Genomic DNA, 18,092 nt, shown 5'->3' with positions numbered 1-18,092 from the left:
AAGCTGTGTAATGTCCTGAAGTTGTTGAAGGACCGTCATGATATATAAATGCTGCAGTTACAAAAGTCCTTCCTGATATTGACAACTGCAAAGCCACAACATTTTTAATTAAAGTTGTCAATTTAGTTCCATCAGACCTACATCGTTGGAACATTAAAATGACATACTGGCCATAACTTTGTATAAATAATGTAGACAGCATTTCAGACTTACATTGGCTACACTCCATGTTTTGATCGGCTGCTTTTACTAGCTTATTAAAGGATACTGATTTACTGTCAGGCAAAGTTAAATATATAAATCTTTCTGAGTCTACACGAGTAGTACTTGATAGCCTACAGTTCTCGCAGTCATGCTGCCATTGATAAGAAAGTCCAAACAGATAATCTACATCTACACCTTCATCTTGCAAAACATCAAGCATATACATTAAAAACTCCTGACAATCCTGTTGAATATTTTGAGAGAATTGCGTTTGACCTGAACATTTGTCTAAGAGATTTCGAATTTCAGATACACTTTCTATTTTTCTTCTATCAGTGCTACATTTCTCTAACACAGAATTTAACAAACAGCAAAAACTTTGATCCGAATTGATTACAATCTGTTCTTTTAAAGTTTCTAGAGAAAAGACAACATTACCCCCACTACATTAGCATAGCAGTTGACACCAGAACTTTTTTCAAATTGAAAACCAACAACATCTTCAACAGAATTCATTTTCTTTCTGCTTACAATTTTGGGTTCATCGACTTTTTGTCTTTTTGCTACAACCTCCCTACTATTGGTAACATTTCTTCGTTTCCGGCCTACCACACGTTTCTCAAACAAAGGATATTGAGGCAAATGTGGCGCATACTCTCTTCTTAACCTATTGTATTCCTTAACACAATCTAGATCCGCACAAATGTTTGTGACATCACACTCAATTAAGTACAATCCCGATAAAGTTCTGACTCATGACAATGCTAGATAAGCCATACCCTCTTTGAACACAGACCTGCCAATATTCACCAAAGCATTGTCTACACTTAAACCTTGTGATTTATGGATTGTCACCGCATATGCCAAGCAAACAGGAAACTGCTTACGGCGAACATTTAAGTCTTTTACAAGCAAAAACCTAGCAGAGCAACGACCAATTAGCTGTACTTCCTCAATGCCATCAAATTTAATTTTTAAAAATTCAATTCCATCTCTATGTCTGTATTTGTCAAAATCAACAACATTACCGATTGATCCATTTACCAGACTTCTTTCAACATGTAAATTCCTTCTCAAAATGATACGGCAATTTAAGCACACATTCAGAGTCTTTTCAAAACCAGCAGTTTTAGATATAGTCTTCTCTAATGAATCCAATTTAGATTTCAAATTCTCAGACAAAATATTTGTTGCACCCATATGCTCTATTCTGTCAATAGCTTCCAGTTTCACAATCTCTTGGTTTTCTAAATTCAACGTTTTGTTGTTGAAGATGGAACATTCTGCAAGAGTTGGCATCAAACATATTCCAAATTTCTTCTCAGTAATTTTCTGAAAATTATTCTCTGGCAGAACATCTTCTTCTGGATACAAATTTGACAGTAATCGTGCATTTAAAGCTGCTTTCCCATGCTCGGTCACTTTCCCGATTCTAACATCTTGTAGAATATTCTTGTAATCTTCATCCTTCGCCAGACGCATATTTTCACGCAGCTCAGCATAATTGAAGTTTAACCATATGTTAACGTTGCCAATGCTCCCTAGGCACTTCCTGGTATCTTCATGCGTAAGCAGTTTAAAGACTGGTTGTCCTTTCACTGGTGTCAGCTGCAGAAGATCACCGAAAACAATGAAGTGTTGGCCACCAATAAACACATCATACTCTGTTTTAAGAACTTCCTGCATTCTCAAATGCACAAATGCAAGCATGACATTGGAAACCATGCTTACTTCGTCAATGATAAGAAGTTTTATCTTCTTCAGGACTCTAGATACTTCACAACAAGCATCTCCAGATAACTTGTGGTATTGTAATTTGTTATCATGCTCCACTGGCAGCATCAGTAGCCGATGCAGTGTAATACCTTTAATGTTATGTGCTGCCAGTCCAGTTGGAGCGGTGACAACACAAGACAGCGATGACTCAGTCCTTTTCTGCAGATAATATGAAATTGCTTTAATGAGGAAACTTTTTCCAGTTCCTGCTTCTCCACTCACGTACAGTCCGACAGGCTTCAACGACGTACATGAGCACTCTTTCTTCTCATGACTTAATCCATGATCAATTTGCTTGGTAACTTCATCATATATTTTCCTCTGCTCAACATTGAGTTGTCTTTCCAAATCTTCTAAGTTAACCGCATCCTCCCGAGCATGTGCCATGGCTATTTCCACTTCAATCATGGCAGTGGCAGCTTCATTTTCGATAACTGGTCCTCCTAGTGGATCCTGACTCAATGAAACAGAACTCTGACTGTCCTGAGAACTGTCTCTAGCAATCTCGGCTGCAATTGTTGCTTCCTGCTCGATTTCTGCATTCAACATTTCTAGATATTTTGGAAAAACAGGACATTCTATGGTTTCCTTGGCTGCATTGAAAGAGTCTTCGGAACAGAGGAAATCTCCAAGCAGTTCCTCTTCTGCACGCCAAGGCTTGAAAAGTTGCAAAAGAGCAAAATAGAAAAACTCTTTTCTTTCTGGAGATTCGCAACTCAATTTTCGATGATTTACCAATTGACATTTTGTTTGCTTGACCAGACAGGTGGAGAAGTGTGGCTCACGGTGTAGAGCAGGCAGACCCAGAAGCTGAGGTCAGACCCGGGACCAGGGTTCAATTCCCGACGTGGCAGGGTCTTGAGCTCAAATGTCCACGGACTCGATAATTCTCGCTTCGGTGCCTGCTCTAATCATGGGTTCTCACTCTGCAACTCTGGGCATTAAGCTTGCTTAATCTCCACAACGGCCCCCCTGCGGCGGGATGCCTGGCTTTCACCTTGGGGATGCCCTGTAGGGACTATCTCACAGGGAAAAGCCAGGACGGGTTCCCAAGGCAAGCGCCGGGAAACCTCCGGGTAGCTGTGCGCTCAATAAATGCAATAATAATAATAATAATAATAATAATAATCCCTCACTTCCAATTACAGCATACACTCCTTTATCAATATCTTCATTGATGTTCCTCTTGAATATGTAATTTTGTAGAACCTCATACAGACAAACATTCTCCAGGTGACTGCTTCTATTTGGATAATATGTATCCAACATGTTGGTCTTCAAAATATCTGTACTGCCTGGCTCCTTCTCGGCCAAATACTCAATTTCCTGTACAGGTCTCATAACTCGATTACGTGTTCCAGCAAGACCAAGACTCGCCCAAATGATACTCCTAGATTTGGCATAGAGACTTGCTGAAGATAACCGGTCAGAACATTCGTAAGCTCCGATTTCTCGATGCGACAACATCTTCAGACTGAAACTGTACAACTTCTTACTGAGGCTCTTTTCATGGGAAATGTCCTCCCACATATCCTTCAGTTCTGTCTTTTCTATTTTTGTGATGTAAGACGTCACATACCGAGCCACAGCCATACAGTTGTCAGCCACAAACTGTATATCCATGTTAGCATTCCACATGGACAAAATCACTGAGTTGTAGTCGTGATGTACTTGGACTCTTCGTTTCTTTTCAAATTGTATGTATTTTTGGGTGATTTCCTCGTCACATTATGTCGCAGCGAAGACATCAAATTGTTCACTCTTCCTTTAGATATCACCGATCGTGGAAATCCAAAACGACATTTTGTGTAGTACTTGTCCTTGTTTCTAAATTTATTTATTATTTATATTATTTATTTATTTTATCAATTTATAGGGCGCAACAGCTACCCAAGAAGGGTTTCCCGGCGCCTAGACACAGCTAGGAAAGAGGACAGAAAGGAGGTAACTGTATAAGGTGGTTATTGTTACGACGAAAGTACTTTCCACAACAATGGCTTTGAAACCGTAAAACTTGTTCTCTTAGACTTTTGTCTTCCTTTGACTTTGGAACAGCACATGTAGAATACTGTTCTATGAAACTCATCACTAAGTCATCCGGATCTGTTCCAAATTTGGGTGCATCTTTGATCCATAGCAGCATATGTATATGAGGAGCACCTCTTGCTTGATACTCCTTTCTCCAGAAGAAATCCAACACCTCTCCAAGAGGTGGATTTTTCTTGTTCGTGATGAAAGACATCATAGCTTCAAATCTATGATTGAAGTACCTGCATACATTCACTGGATCCAAAGAGCACAGTTCTCCGGGTGTCTTGAATTCAATATTTTCAATGTTTCCATTTGCCTCTCGTAGAAATTCAAGTAAGTCTTCCCAGCCATACTCAGCACAGCTGAGAGTGAGGAACCATGTGGGAGTTCCTAAGTTCCTCAGCATACATTTTAAGTCACCATGACGACGGTACCAATACTCATGTTTCGAATGAACTCTGAACTCTCAGTACACCTGCTAATCCACTGCAATGTTTCTTAAAATCATTTTTTCTTAACCATTCAAATTACATCTTAGAAAGAACACATCCATGCACCCTAACTTTCTGTTTTCAGCAACGGAAATCCACCAATCACTGCTAGTGAATAATTAGCACTAAAACTCCACAGTTTTATTTCTTTACAAACTCCTTCTGTTTCAACTGCCATTTCATTCCCACACTTCATCTGACTGCAGCAGAACCTCCTCTCACCATGTTTTCTGTCTGGATTCTTGGACATAATTACATCCACTGGGCTCACAGGTATGCTGATAACAGAAATGTATACAACCTCAATTTACAAAATGTGGAAATCAAGTGGATTGGCCAGAGAGGATTGAGATGTCACCAATTGATAGAATTGGTGAAAACCTTTTTGCATTTGCCAAACCCTGACCTCTTAATAGTGCACTGTGGAGTAAATGATTTGGGCACTATGACTGGGGTTGGTCTGGAAATGCTTTTAAAGGACACCTTTGAGCAATTGATGGCACTTTTCCCTCAAACTGCCTTGGTATATTCAAATATATGCCAAAGACAGAAATGGAGGTGGTGCAATCAATTTTGTCCATAAATTGAGAATGCGAGGTAGCATGTAAATAAGTCTGTTTCAGCTTACATGAGAGACCATGGAATGGGCTCCATCTACAACAATAACTTGCGTTACTACATGCAAGATATCTACAGAGGAGGTGGTGTACACTTCTCAGATGAGGGAAACAGAGTTTTCATACAAAATTTAAGACTGTGTATTGGTACCTACTTATAAGTACCTAGAACTTACACAGAACCCAAAAGCTCTTTTCAGAGCTACCTTAACTATGATTACTCTTTAAAAATTTCGAATGTACCTTTTTTCACTAATTTTCACATATGTTCGCTTCCCGGTTCGCTACCCGGTTCGCGTACCGGCAGCTAACCGCGCGAAAAATTCAATTTTTTTTTCTGACATATATGAGCCTCCTCAGCCACCCTCAGAAAACCTAGGGGGTCAGGATACGTCTCCCGTGCCCCCTTATACCTATTTCCCACATTGTTTTTCCTCCATCTTGTGATTAAATTCGACCGAAACACAAAATGGCGAACTCCCGATACGCTATCCGGAACGCTACCCGGTTCGCGTACCGGGTAGCGCTTCTCCCGCGAAAAAATCAAAACTTTATTTTTTTAAATTTTTTTGCCCCACGGGACCCTTTAAGAGCACCCACATCATTCCTAGGGGGTCAGGAGGGGTCTACCTTGCCCCCTTTCATTAATTTCCCCCTTCGTTTTCTCCACCTCTTGTCTCTCGATCCTACAGAGAGACAAGATGGTGGCCGCTCCGGACTGTTTAGAATGTTGACAGACACCGGAGAGCCAATCAGCTTCGCTTCGCAAAGTTCCGTTACGCGTCAGGTACGCGAACCGGGGCGCTAACCGGAACGCTGTCACAGATATATATGTTTTTTAAAACGTTAATTTCTCAAAATCCACTGGAGCACATATATTGAGACATAGCAAAGGCACGTCGGGCAATCCATATCTACAATTTTGCCAAGTTTCGTGTAAATCCATTCAGCCGTTCGAGCTAAAAGTGAGTCCAACCGCCCTATGGAAAAATGAATGGGAAAAACGCGTTTTGGGACCCCCCTTTTTTCTCGGCCCCCCCTTGACGAAACCCCCCAAATTCTCAGGGCTGCTCAGAAACAAAATGTGCCATTTTCCTGAAAATTTCAGCCAATTCCGTCCACAAACGCCAAAGTTATTCGACATAGAATTTTCAGAAATCCCATAGGAAAAAATCCTAACTATATATACCTACTGGCGACCGCCAGTAGGTAATATATATATATATATATATATATATATATATATATATATATATATATATATATATATATATATATATATATATATATATATTACCTACTGGCGGTCGCCAGTAGGTAGTTATAGTTAGGATTTTTTTCAATGTTAAATCTCAAAATTCTATTTGGAATAACTTTGGCACAGGTTGACGAATCTGCTTGAAAATGTCCTCAAAATGGCCTCGTCAAGCTCCGGTCCTTCCCTGAAAGTTTGGGGGGGATTCGTCAAGCGGGGGCCGAGATAAAAGGGGGGTCCCAAAACGCGTTTTCCCCATGTTAATTTTCATAGGGCGGTCGATTTCACTTTTAGCCCGAACGGCTGAATGTATTTCCACCAAATTTGGCAAAATTGTAGGGACTGGTAGCCCGATGTGCCTTTGCTATGTCTCAAGATATGTGCTCCAGTGGATTTTGAGTAATTTAGGTTCAAAAAAATATATATATCTATAGCCGCGCCCCGGTACGCGCGCAGGGGAGCGCTCAAAGCGCGCCACGCGACTTGCGTACGGAAAGCTGATTGGCTCTCGGGTGTCTGTAAACATTCGAAACAGTCCGCAGCGGCCGCCATCTTGTACCTCGGTAGGATTGAGGTGGTAAAAATCAAAGGGGGAAATGAGCAAAAGGGGGCAGGGTACACCCCCCCGACCCCCTAGGTTTGATGTGGGGGTCATAAAAAAGCCGTACGGGGCCCCCCAAATTTTTTTTTTTTAATTTGCGCCGAGGGAGCGCCTGGTACGCGCACCGGTGAACGTACGATTGAGAAAAAGAATGACACTTTTTTAAAAAAAAAATAGCATTTTTTTATAAATTGGAGGTAGTTCTGAAAAGAACTTTTTTTTTTGTTTTTGTTGTTTTATATTTTTTTTATACTTTTTGAAACGATTTTATATTTTTTTTGGATTTTTTTCAGGGAAAAACAAAAACAGGGATTCAAAAAATGCTCAACAGGAGCAAAAAAATGAGAAAATTTAGGGACGGGGAGAGCATTGGTGTTCCTGTTTCTTTATTGCAATGAGTTCAACGCTCTGCTCCCCGTAACAGAGTAGTTCGTCACAGTCCTTGCATAAAAATTTTATTCCTGCAAATACCGGCTGGATGTTAGGGACCATTCTTGCACGTGTTGAACCTGAAGGTGTTGCTCCACCAGTGGAGGTGCTGCTGCCATCTCTTCGTGCCTTCTCTGCCAGTTCCCTGACACTCTCCCTGGAGTAATTGTTGGGGTGTCTTCTTTTGACATGCCTAATTAAATTGGCATTTCCAAAGCTGTATTTTTTTAGAGGATTGCCTCTGGATAAAATACTTCCACATATTTTACAAGTTACTTTACTTGCATTAACTTTTTTTTGTCCTTCAGGGATGTCATAAAATTTCCAGATGAAGTGGTTCTTTGTTTTCTGGTGAGGAGGGTCCTCTTGCACAAATCCATCTGAATCACTGCTGGAGGACTCCCTTGCAGTCATTGTTGTAGATCAGGAAAGTATGAGTTCAAAATTCACAAAACACCTCTTGCTTTCTCCAAGTGCAAATCAATAGTGAGAGAAATGGGTGGGTTTCTCTAAATTTAGAAAAAAATAATTATTGAACCAATGAAAAGTGTTATTTACAGGTCACATGACCATGGGCTTCATCATTATGAAACCAAAACTGTTATGAACCAATGAAAAGTGTTATTTTCTGGTCACATGACCCGACGCGCTTACAGCGCTGGGAGACGTCTGTTCCTAATAAAGGATTGTGATTCCAACCTTTTCGAGTGCGTTTCCAAAAGAAGGGGACACATAGAGCTTGAATATAACACGCGGCAGTCCTAGCCCCGGGAAATACACCTCCACAACAACCGTGGGCCACGAGCTGACTTTATATGACCTCATATGTGGGACTTGGTTGGTATCGCATGGGGCATCTCTACGCTGGGGCCCATCTGCGGGCTCTTATAAAGGACTGTAAAAGGGCAGCAAGAAAACATTGATGCGCCTAAATTGTGGATGTTATTATTTTTCAGGACACACTACAGGACCCAGAATGCTTAGCCCCGAGATGGGCGTGGGATGTGTTAAAACTGTGGGTGTGTCCCTTTGCATCAGTCGAGCCTCTGAGGAAGAAGCAACCTGCTTTGAAACGCGTAAGGCTTTTCGACATGCTGTAATTCCTACAGCGCTGGGAGACGTCTGTTCCTAATAAAGGATTGTGATTCCAACCTTTTCGAGTGCGTTTCCAAAAGAAGGGGACACCTAGAGCTTGAATATAACACGCGACAGTCCTAGCCGCGGGAAATGCACCTCCACAACAACCGTGGGCCACGAGCTGACTTTATATGACCTCATATGTGGGACTTGGTTGGTATCGCATGGGGCATCTCTACGCTGGGGACCATCTGCGGGCTCTTATAAAGGACTGTAAAAGGGCAGCAAGAAAACATTGATGCGCCTAAATTGTGGATGTTATTATTTTTCAGGACACACTACAGGACCCAGAATGCTTAGCCCCGAGATGGGCGTGGGATGTGTTAAAACTGTGGGTGTGTCCCTTTGCATCAGTCGAGCCTCTGAGGAAGAAGCAACCTGCTTTGAAACGCGTAAGGCTTTTCGACATGCTGTAATTCCTACAGCGCTGGGAGACGTCTGTTCCTAATAAAGGATTGTGATTCCAACCTTTTCGAGTGCGTTTCCAAAAGAAGGGGACACCTAGAGCTTGAATATAACACGCGACAGTCCTAGCCGCGGGAAATGCACCTCCACAACAACCGTGGGCCACGAGCTGACTTTATATGACCTCATATGTGGGACTTGGTTGGTATCGCATAGGGCATCTCTACGCTGGGGCCCATCTGCGGGCTCTTATAAAGGACTGTAAAAGGGCAGCAAGAAAACATTGATGCGCCTAAATTGTGGATGTTATTATTTTTCAGGACACACTACAGGACCCAGAATGCTTAGCCCCGAGATGGGCGTGGGATGTGTTAAAACTGTGGGTGTGTCCCTTTGCATCAGTCGAGCCTCTGAGGAAGAAGCAACCTGCTTTGAAACGCGTAAGGCTTTTTGACATGCTGTAATTCCTACAGCGCTGGGAGACGTCTGTTCCTAACAAAGGATTGTGATTCCAACCTTTTCGAGTGCGTTTCCAAAAGAAGGGGACACCTAGAGCTTGAATATAACACGCGACAGTCCTAGCCGCGGGAAATGCACCTCCACAACAACCGTGGGCCACGAGCTGACTTTATATGACCTCATATGTGGGACTTGGTTGGTATCGCATAGGGCATCTCTACGCTGGGGCCCATCTGCGGGCTCTTATAAAGGACTGTAAAAGGGCAGCAAGAAAACATTGATGCGCCTAAATTGTGGATGTTATTATTTTTCAGGACACACTACAGGACCCAGAATGCTTAGCCCCGAGATGGGCGTGGGATGTGTTAAAACTGTGGGTGTGTCCCTTTGCATCAGTCGAGCCTCTGAGGAAGAAGCAACCTGCTTTGAAACGCGTAAGGCTTTTCGACATGCTGTAATTCCTACAGCGCTGGGAGACGTCTGTTCCTAACAAAGGATTGTGATTCCAACCTTTTCGAGTGCGTTTCCAAAAGAAGGGGACACCTAGAGCTTGAATATATATATATATATATATATATATATATATATATATATATATATATATATATATTCACTGAAAAAACCATAGGTTATAGACCATATATAGTTAGGAATTAGCATTTACAAAACCTTATTTTACTCACACAAAACCATTGAAATTTCATATATAGTTAGTTGCACTAACTATATATCGCGCACCCACAATCCACTGCTGATCATGTCACATATTACATCATTCATGACATGATCAGTGACATCACTGATGACATCACTGATGACATCTCAAATGACATCACTGATGACATCACTGATGACAACATCCAGTGACTGTATGTTTCTGAAAAGTCAAAATATGTCTTACATATTGAAGAATGAGTGGATGTATAAGTGTCTGGATGAAGGATTTAGGAAGTGCATGACTGACTGTATGAGTGAGTGATTAAATGTGTCTCACTGAGTGCATGGGTTAGTGACTAAACTGTCTTAATTTGTGCATCATTATATCTGTTGTTCTGTAAACTGCTGCATGTGTTGATCAGTAGCTTTATGATTCAGTATAAGGGTTATTGATAGGTTGCCCAAGTATTTGTATGGGAGAGTGAGTGTGTGTGGGGGTGGCTGTGAGGTGTGTGACTATGTGCATAGATGTGTGAGCAGTTGATTCACTAGATGTATGGGTTCAAAAGTGCATGTGGAAACAGCTGTATGGGCGGTTGACTGTCTGCATTAGTGTATTGGTGAGTGAATGGATATCTCAGTGCTACATGTCAAAGTAAGTACATATGTAAAACACAGTACATGTGAGAGTTGACATATATAAATAACTGTGCATAAGAGCCAGTGAATGTGTGAGTGGCTGTATGGATGATTGTGAACTTGTATCAGGGATTGTATAACAGAGTAAATATGTGTTAGTATATGTTTGAATAAGAAAGGTGTGTATAATTGTTTAGTTGAGGAAATGGAAGTGTGATTGATTCTTTGCATGTCTGACTAGGTGTGTGAGTAACTCCATGGATGAGTGACAGTCTGTGAGCGTCTATTTACTCTGAGTGTATCTAAGATTATATTAGAGTCTGAAGAGGTTCACCGTATTATCACATGAATGATGTCATCAGTGATGTGATCAGTAATGGCAAATGAGATGTCATCAGTGATGTCATTTGAGATGTCATCAGTGATGTCATCAGTGATGTCATCAGTGATGTCACTGATCATGTCATGAATGATGTAATATGTGACATGATCAGCAGTGGATTGCGGGTGCGCGATATATAGTTAGTGCAACTAACTATATATGAAATTTCAATGGTTTTGTGTGAGTAAAATAAGGTTTTGTAAATGCTAATTCCTAACTATATATGGTCTATAACCTATGGTTTTTTCAGTGAATTTTCATGGTTTTGTAAATGCTAATTCCTAACTATATATGGTCTATAACCTATTGTTTTTTCAGTGAATTTCATTGGTTTTTTAAAAGCTAATATCTGTAGCTGTAAAATGTATTTTTCTTTAAATCCAAAAATATATTTTATATGTTTATTAATAATTTTTTTAAAATATTTTTTTTTGTTCGCCCCCGGTTCGCGAACCGGGAAGCTTTCCGTTAGCTGAATTTGATGCCGCGACCCGGTCCGCTAACCGGTAAACAATCCGTTTGCGCAACTGCCGCGTTAGAAATCAACATCGTGATGCAAATGAATGCCCACCCTGCAACAAAACACCTATATGAAACCTGACGCAGGTTTCATGTGGCACGGGACTTTACAGCATGACACATCTGCCTAGATGCATCAAGTTGTAAATATGTCGCTACATAGCAAATCTTTTGCACCGCCGCTGCAGAGTACAGAGGAGATAATACATGTGAAGGCCTACCAATGAAGTAAGTCATGTCCACTTCACTCTTGAACAAAGGCCAGACCTCTTTTGTGTCCGTGGACAGACCTAAACTTCATCTGCACAATGTTATTCGTAAACTTAGGAAACACAGGTGATGTAATTGAAAAATGTGGAGTTTCTTTTCCTCATTTCACAATCACATCACCTGTGTTTCCTCAGTGACTTAAAATGCTCTAAGACACATGAAAGTTTTTTTTAAAGCCTTTGCACCATTTTTGGATCACTTTTAACATGGCTATGTAAGTCAAATAATCAAAATCTAAATTTGCCAAGCACAGATGGAAGCATATTTACAAGGAACTTGCACCACGGGGAAAGGTCCTAAATTAAAATGGGAAAAATAACATCAGAAACACTCAAATGCCTTATAAATATGCCCCAAACAACCTATGAAGCTCTAGCAGTACATATCCAGAAATGTAATTGATTTCAAAAAAACGTTTTTTAACACAACATATAAATCAATTGTATACCTACATTCAAGAGGAAATGACTTAAAATGTCCTTAAGACACATGAAAGTGTTTTTTGATTGCCCTTGCACCATTTTTGGGTCACTTTTAACATGGCTATGTAACTCATAGAATCAAAATCTAAAATTGCCAAGCACAGGTGGGAGCATATTTACAAGGAACAAGCCCCACGGAGAAAGCTCTTAAATTAAAATGGGAAAAATAACATCAGAGACACTCAAATGCCTTATAAAGAAGCAAACACCATTATTTCCTTGTGATAAATTTTAAAAGCATTCCTTTTCCTCAAAAACGATTTTCAAGTCATAATTTGAAAACACTGCACAGCTCCTATGTACAAAAACACCCTGTCAGTACTAGTACTTCACATTATCTCCAATTACAATTTCTCAAAGAAACAAAATCTATTTGTAAAACACTTGAGACAAAGCAACATTTTTAAAACACAACTTTCTTCAGAATTTTCTCCTTAAAGCATACTATTCTCTATCTAAATTAAATAAATCTTTTCTCACCTTAGCAAATACTTTATGAGTTTCAAAACAGTCTCAGAAATACACCAAATTGTCTTCAGCAGAACGAAGAGTATGCACTCCAGAGGCTGCAGCTATAGAAAGCACAGAAATGCTGACATTCATCACACATATCTCTCATGTCAGCCAATCAAAACTGTTCCCTCACTTTTTTCAAATCAAAACCCTTCCCCCCTCTGCCCTCTCTGCCTTTTTTGCTTAGCAACCACCTCCTGAAAGACCTCTGATGTTTGCAAGTTCACACAACAATGTTTCAATTGAACTCTGAACTCTCAGTGCACCTGCGTATCCAGTGCAATCTTTAATTAAATGATTTTTTCTTGACCATTCAAATTACATCTTTCAAAGAACACATCCATGCACCCTAACTTTCTGTTTTCAGAAATGGAAATCCACCAATCACTGCTAGTGAATCATTAGCACTGAAACTTCACAGTTTTTTTTTTTACAAACTCCTACTGTTTCATCTGCCATTTCATTACCACACTTCATCTGACTGCAGCAGTACCTTCTCTCACCATGTTTTCTGTCTGGATTGTTGGACATAGTTACATCTACTGGGCTCAAAGGTATGCTGAGAACAGAAATTTACCTAACCTCAATTTACAAGATGTGGAAATTAAGTGGTTTGGCCACAGAGGATTAAAATGTCACAAATTGATACCATTGGTGAAAACCTTTATGCATTTGCCAAAACCTGACCTGTTAATTGTGCACTGTGGAGGTAATGATTTGGGCACTTTGACTGGGGTAGGTCTGGAAATACTTTTAAAGGACACCTTTGAGCAATTAATGGCACTTTTTCCTCAAACTGCCTTGGTATATTCAAATATATGCCAAAGACAGAAATGGAGGTGGTCGAACCAATTTTGTCCACAAATTGAGAAGTCGAGGAAGCATGTTAACAAATCTGTTTCAGCTTATATGAGAGACCATGGAATGGGCTCCATATACAACAATAACTTGCGTTACTGCATGCAAGATATCTACAGAGGAGATGGAGTTCACTTCTCAGATGAGGGCAACAGAATTTTTTATTTTGAATTTAAGACTGTGCATTGGTGCCTACTTATAAGTACCTAAATGTACCATAAACCCAAAAGCTCTTCTCAGAGCTACCCTACATCGGATCACTCACAATTATTATTTTACTCTAACTTTTTTCACTAATTTTCAACAAAGTACACTCCCCGGAGCGCGAACCGGAAGCTAACCGCGCGAAATTTCTTAAAAAAATGTTTTTTTCCCGCACATATGGGCCTCCTCAGCCACCCTCAGAAAACCTAGGGGGTCAAGATACGTCTACCGTGCCCCGTTCTACCCATTCTGAACATTATTTGCCCTCCATCTTGTATCTTAATTCGACTGAAACACAAAATGGTGGACTCCCGTAACGCTGCTGGTTCGCGTACCGGGGCGCTCCCCGGAAAGCGCTCCATTAAAAAAGGTGGGAAAGTAATTTACAGAAAAACGACTGGAAACACTTTCACCAAATATAGATTAGCTCATACTACATACTAATCCCTACCATTTTCATAAATTTGTTTGGAATTCCATTTAGCCATTTAGCCTGTAGACCTCTCTAAATACCCTGAGGTAAATTACTTCACAAAACACATCTGAAGTGTTGGAATTCACAACCAATGAAAATGTTACTTTCATTTTCAATTTTTTTTTACCTGACATTTGATTGGTTATGTACCTGAATATATATAAAGGAAGAGAAGGAAACACAGCCATTTTGACTACTACTTCCTGGTGTACATTTCAATAGGATTTTCACTAATAACTTCAACTTCTTTTTAAAGGTAAGATGTTATGTTATAAATTTGAAAGGAGAAGTATGTTATGCACTATAAATTAATTTAGGAAAACATTTTCAGATAGTTATATACTGTCCCTCTGTAACAGTTAAACATTGAGAAAGGCTTGTTTATTATAATTATGGATTGATTTAGGTTTCTATGATATAATTATGAGTTTACTTAGGCTTCTTCACAGGCACTTTTTAATAGTACTACTTCACGCCTGAAACCATACAGTGCCCAAAGATAACTTCTCTGTTATAAACTCACAAGTACCTCTCTGAACTTAAACCCAACAGTGCCCTATCTCTACTGATGTATTTTTTTTAATGCAATTTACAGCAAGAAAATGGAAGCACAACAGAATAAAATTTCATTTCAAATTAAGATTGAAAACAATCCTAATGAAGGAAAAGAAGAAACAGGCTTTTTGGATGACACTGTAGACGAAGAATTAATTAAATGTGTTGAAGAATGTGAATCATGGAATGAAAATGACGACATACCAGATGAATTAATGTTACAAATTCTTTTAGATTTTGAAAAATCAGAACAATAAATTTAAATTTTATCTGTTAAAATTGTTTGAGACATTATTCTTTTTTATTTTAAAATGCTGGAAAAGTACCCAAAAGATATAATATAAAATGTGACTTTAAATATACTGTGCAACTTTTTTGTGTTAGATAGTAAATAAAAAAAAAATCAACAAAACAAACAATCAAGATAGTAAATAAAAAAAATCAACAAAACAAACAATCAATTAACATACAATATTTGAAAGGTCTATCATTCTTTTTTCCTCATAGTTCGCTCCCCGGGCCGCTTCTTGGTTCGCGAACCGGAAGCTTCTCACGCAAAAAAAAAAAAAAAATTTACCCCGCGGGGCCCTTTTAAAACCTCCACATCAAACCTAGGGGGTCAGGGAGGATCTACTATGCCCCCTTATGGTCATTTCCCCCTTCGTTTTGGCCTCCTCTTGTCTCTCGATCCTACCGAGAGACAAGATGGCTGCCGCTCCGGACTGTTTAGAATGTTGACAGACACCGGAGAGCCAATCAGCTTCGCAAAGTTCCATTACGCGAAAAGTACGCGAACCGGAGCGCTGCCCGGAGCGCTGTTACAGATATATATCTTTTTTTGAATGTTAATTTATCAAAATCCACTGGAGGACATATATTGAGACTTAGCAAAGGCACATCGGGCTAACAGTCCCTACAATTTTGCAAAGTTTCGTGCAAATCCATTCAGCCGTTCGGGCTAAAAGTGAGGCCAACCGCCCTATGGAAATTAACATGGGAAAAACGCGTTTTGGGACCCCCTTTTTTCTCGACCCCCCCTTGACAAACCCCCCCCAAATTTTCAGAGGCTGCACAGAAACAAAATGTTCCATTTTCCTGAAAATTTCAGCCAATTCCGTCCACAAACGCCAAAGTTATTAGACATAGAATTTTCAAAAATCCCATAGAGAAAAAATCCTAACTATATATACCTACTGGCGACCGCCAGTAGGTAATATATATATATATATATTCACTGAAAAAACCATAGGTTTTACACACGTTATAGTTAGGAAGTAGCATTTGAAAAACCTATGAAATTCACTGAAAAAACCATAGGTTTGACACCAGTTATAGTTAGCTGGAAATTTTACTGACATAAAACCAATGAAATTCCACGTTATAGTTAGTTGGACTCACTATAACTTGCGCGTGTAATGCACTGCTGATGACATTACATATTACATCACTCATGACATGGTCAGTGACATCACTTATGACACCATCCAGTGAATGTGTGTCTTTCTAAAAAATAAATATGTTTTATATATGTATATGTAAAGGTCGAGGAAAGAATAAATGTTTAAATTATTGTCTTAATGAATGTTTTTTTCAAAAAGAAATGATTGGATAACTGGCTTATTAAGTGTACCTTAGTGAATACATATATTAGCGAGTAATGTTTAAATATTTAAATATATGTATCAATGTTTCACTTTGTGAATAACTGGCTGCATGGGTTGATGAGTACCTACATGTGTAGGTATTTGGGTTCTTAGATGTTTTTTTAGTATCAGTATGAGTGTTTCTATGGTTTCATGGGGGTATTACTAATCACATAGATGCATGAATGACTAACTCTCTCTTTGTATGTGTTTAGAAGACACCATATGTGCAGGACTGTATGGGTGGTTGAGTGTGTATAGTTTTATATGCAAATAAATGGATGTTCAATAGTTTATTTGCATGTGTGAGTATGTGTGTGAGTAACTTTTGGATGATTGTCGGTGTATAGGTGTATCACTACATATGATGAGTGAGTATATGTATGAGTAACTATATAGAACTGTTGGTGAATGAGAGAATGTGTATATAGATGGTGGAATTACTGAATTGGTTGTTGTAACTGGTATGGGTATGTCCATTTTTTTGAAAATGTTAATTTCTATTTTTCAATATGTGTTTTAAGGGTTACATTACACTTAAAGGAGGTCTGTCATCAGTGATGTCATAAGTGATGTCACTGACCATGTCATGAGTGATGTAATATGTAATGTCATCAGCAGTGCATTACACACGCAAGTTATAGTGAGTCCAACTAACTATAACGTGGAATTTCATTGGTTTTATGTCAGTAAAATTTCCAGCTAACTATAACTGGTGTCAAACCTATGGTTTTTTCAGTGAATTTCATAGGTTTTTCAAAATGCTACTTCCTAACTATAACGTGTGTAAAACCTATGGTTTTTTCAGTGAATTTCATAGTTTTTTTGAATGCTAGTTCCTAAGTATGTAATCACATTCGTAACTACATAGTGTCACTGCCTACACGTCCTGAGAAGCGCATGTAAAGTCACGTGACTTGAAAACAAAACTTTCAATTGGTTATTAGTAGTTTCTGTTCTGGAATATACACGAAGCACTCCACCCACTTTCCTCACAATCTTTTCTACTCTCAAGAGACAACAACGTCGAGCATCTTCCGGAAGTCTTTGCTGAAATGGCTTCCCTACCAGATTCATCTTCCGAATCTGAAGGAAATGAGCGACCACCGTTAAGAAGAAAAAAGGAATCTTTCATTTGGCAATTTTTCACTTATCCTGAAGATCAAAAGAAAGTGAATGCGCCAAAAGTAACCTGCACGATATGCAATTCGGAGCTCTCAAGGGGAAATCCAAATAAAAAATATTCCTTTTCTGCACACACCATGCAGCGGCATGTTAAACAAAGGCATCCTGAGCATTATGCAAAAGCATCGACAAGAACCCTGGCCACGCTATTACCATCACACTCCCATGTGAAGTCATGTGACTTCTAAACAACACTTCTAATTGGTTCTTGGTAGTTTCTATTCTGCAATTTACACGCAGCACTCCACCCACTACCATCACTTTCTTTTCTACTCTCAAGAGACAACAACGTCGAACATCTTCCC

At 39.5% G+C, this 18,092-nt stretch overlaps 1 protein-coding gene across 1 annotated transcript in view; it reads right to left on the bottom strand.

Annotated features, from left to right (window-relative positions):
- The window catches only part of LOC147726040 (CD209 antigen-like protein C), a 435,480-nt gene that overhangs the window by 255,407 nt on the left and 161,981 nt on the right, over positions 1–18,092 (bottom strand). The window lies entirely within an intron of this gene.

The sequence above is a fragment of the Lissotriton vulgaris genome, chromosome 3_1, assembly GCF_964263255.1.
Source record: "Lissotriton vulgaris chromosome 3_1, aLisVul1.2, whole genome shotgun sequence".
NCBI classification, from domain to species: Eukaryota; Metazoa; Chordata; class Amphibia; order Caudata; family Salamandridae; genus Lissotriton; species Lissotriton vulgaris.
This window is presented reverse-complemented; position numbering and strand designations above follow the sequence as displayed.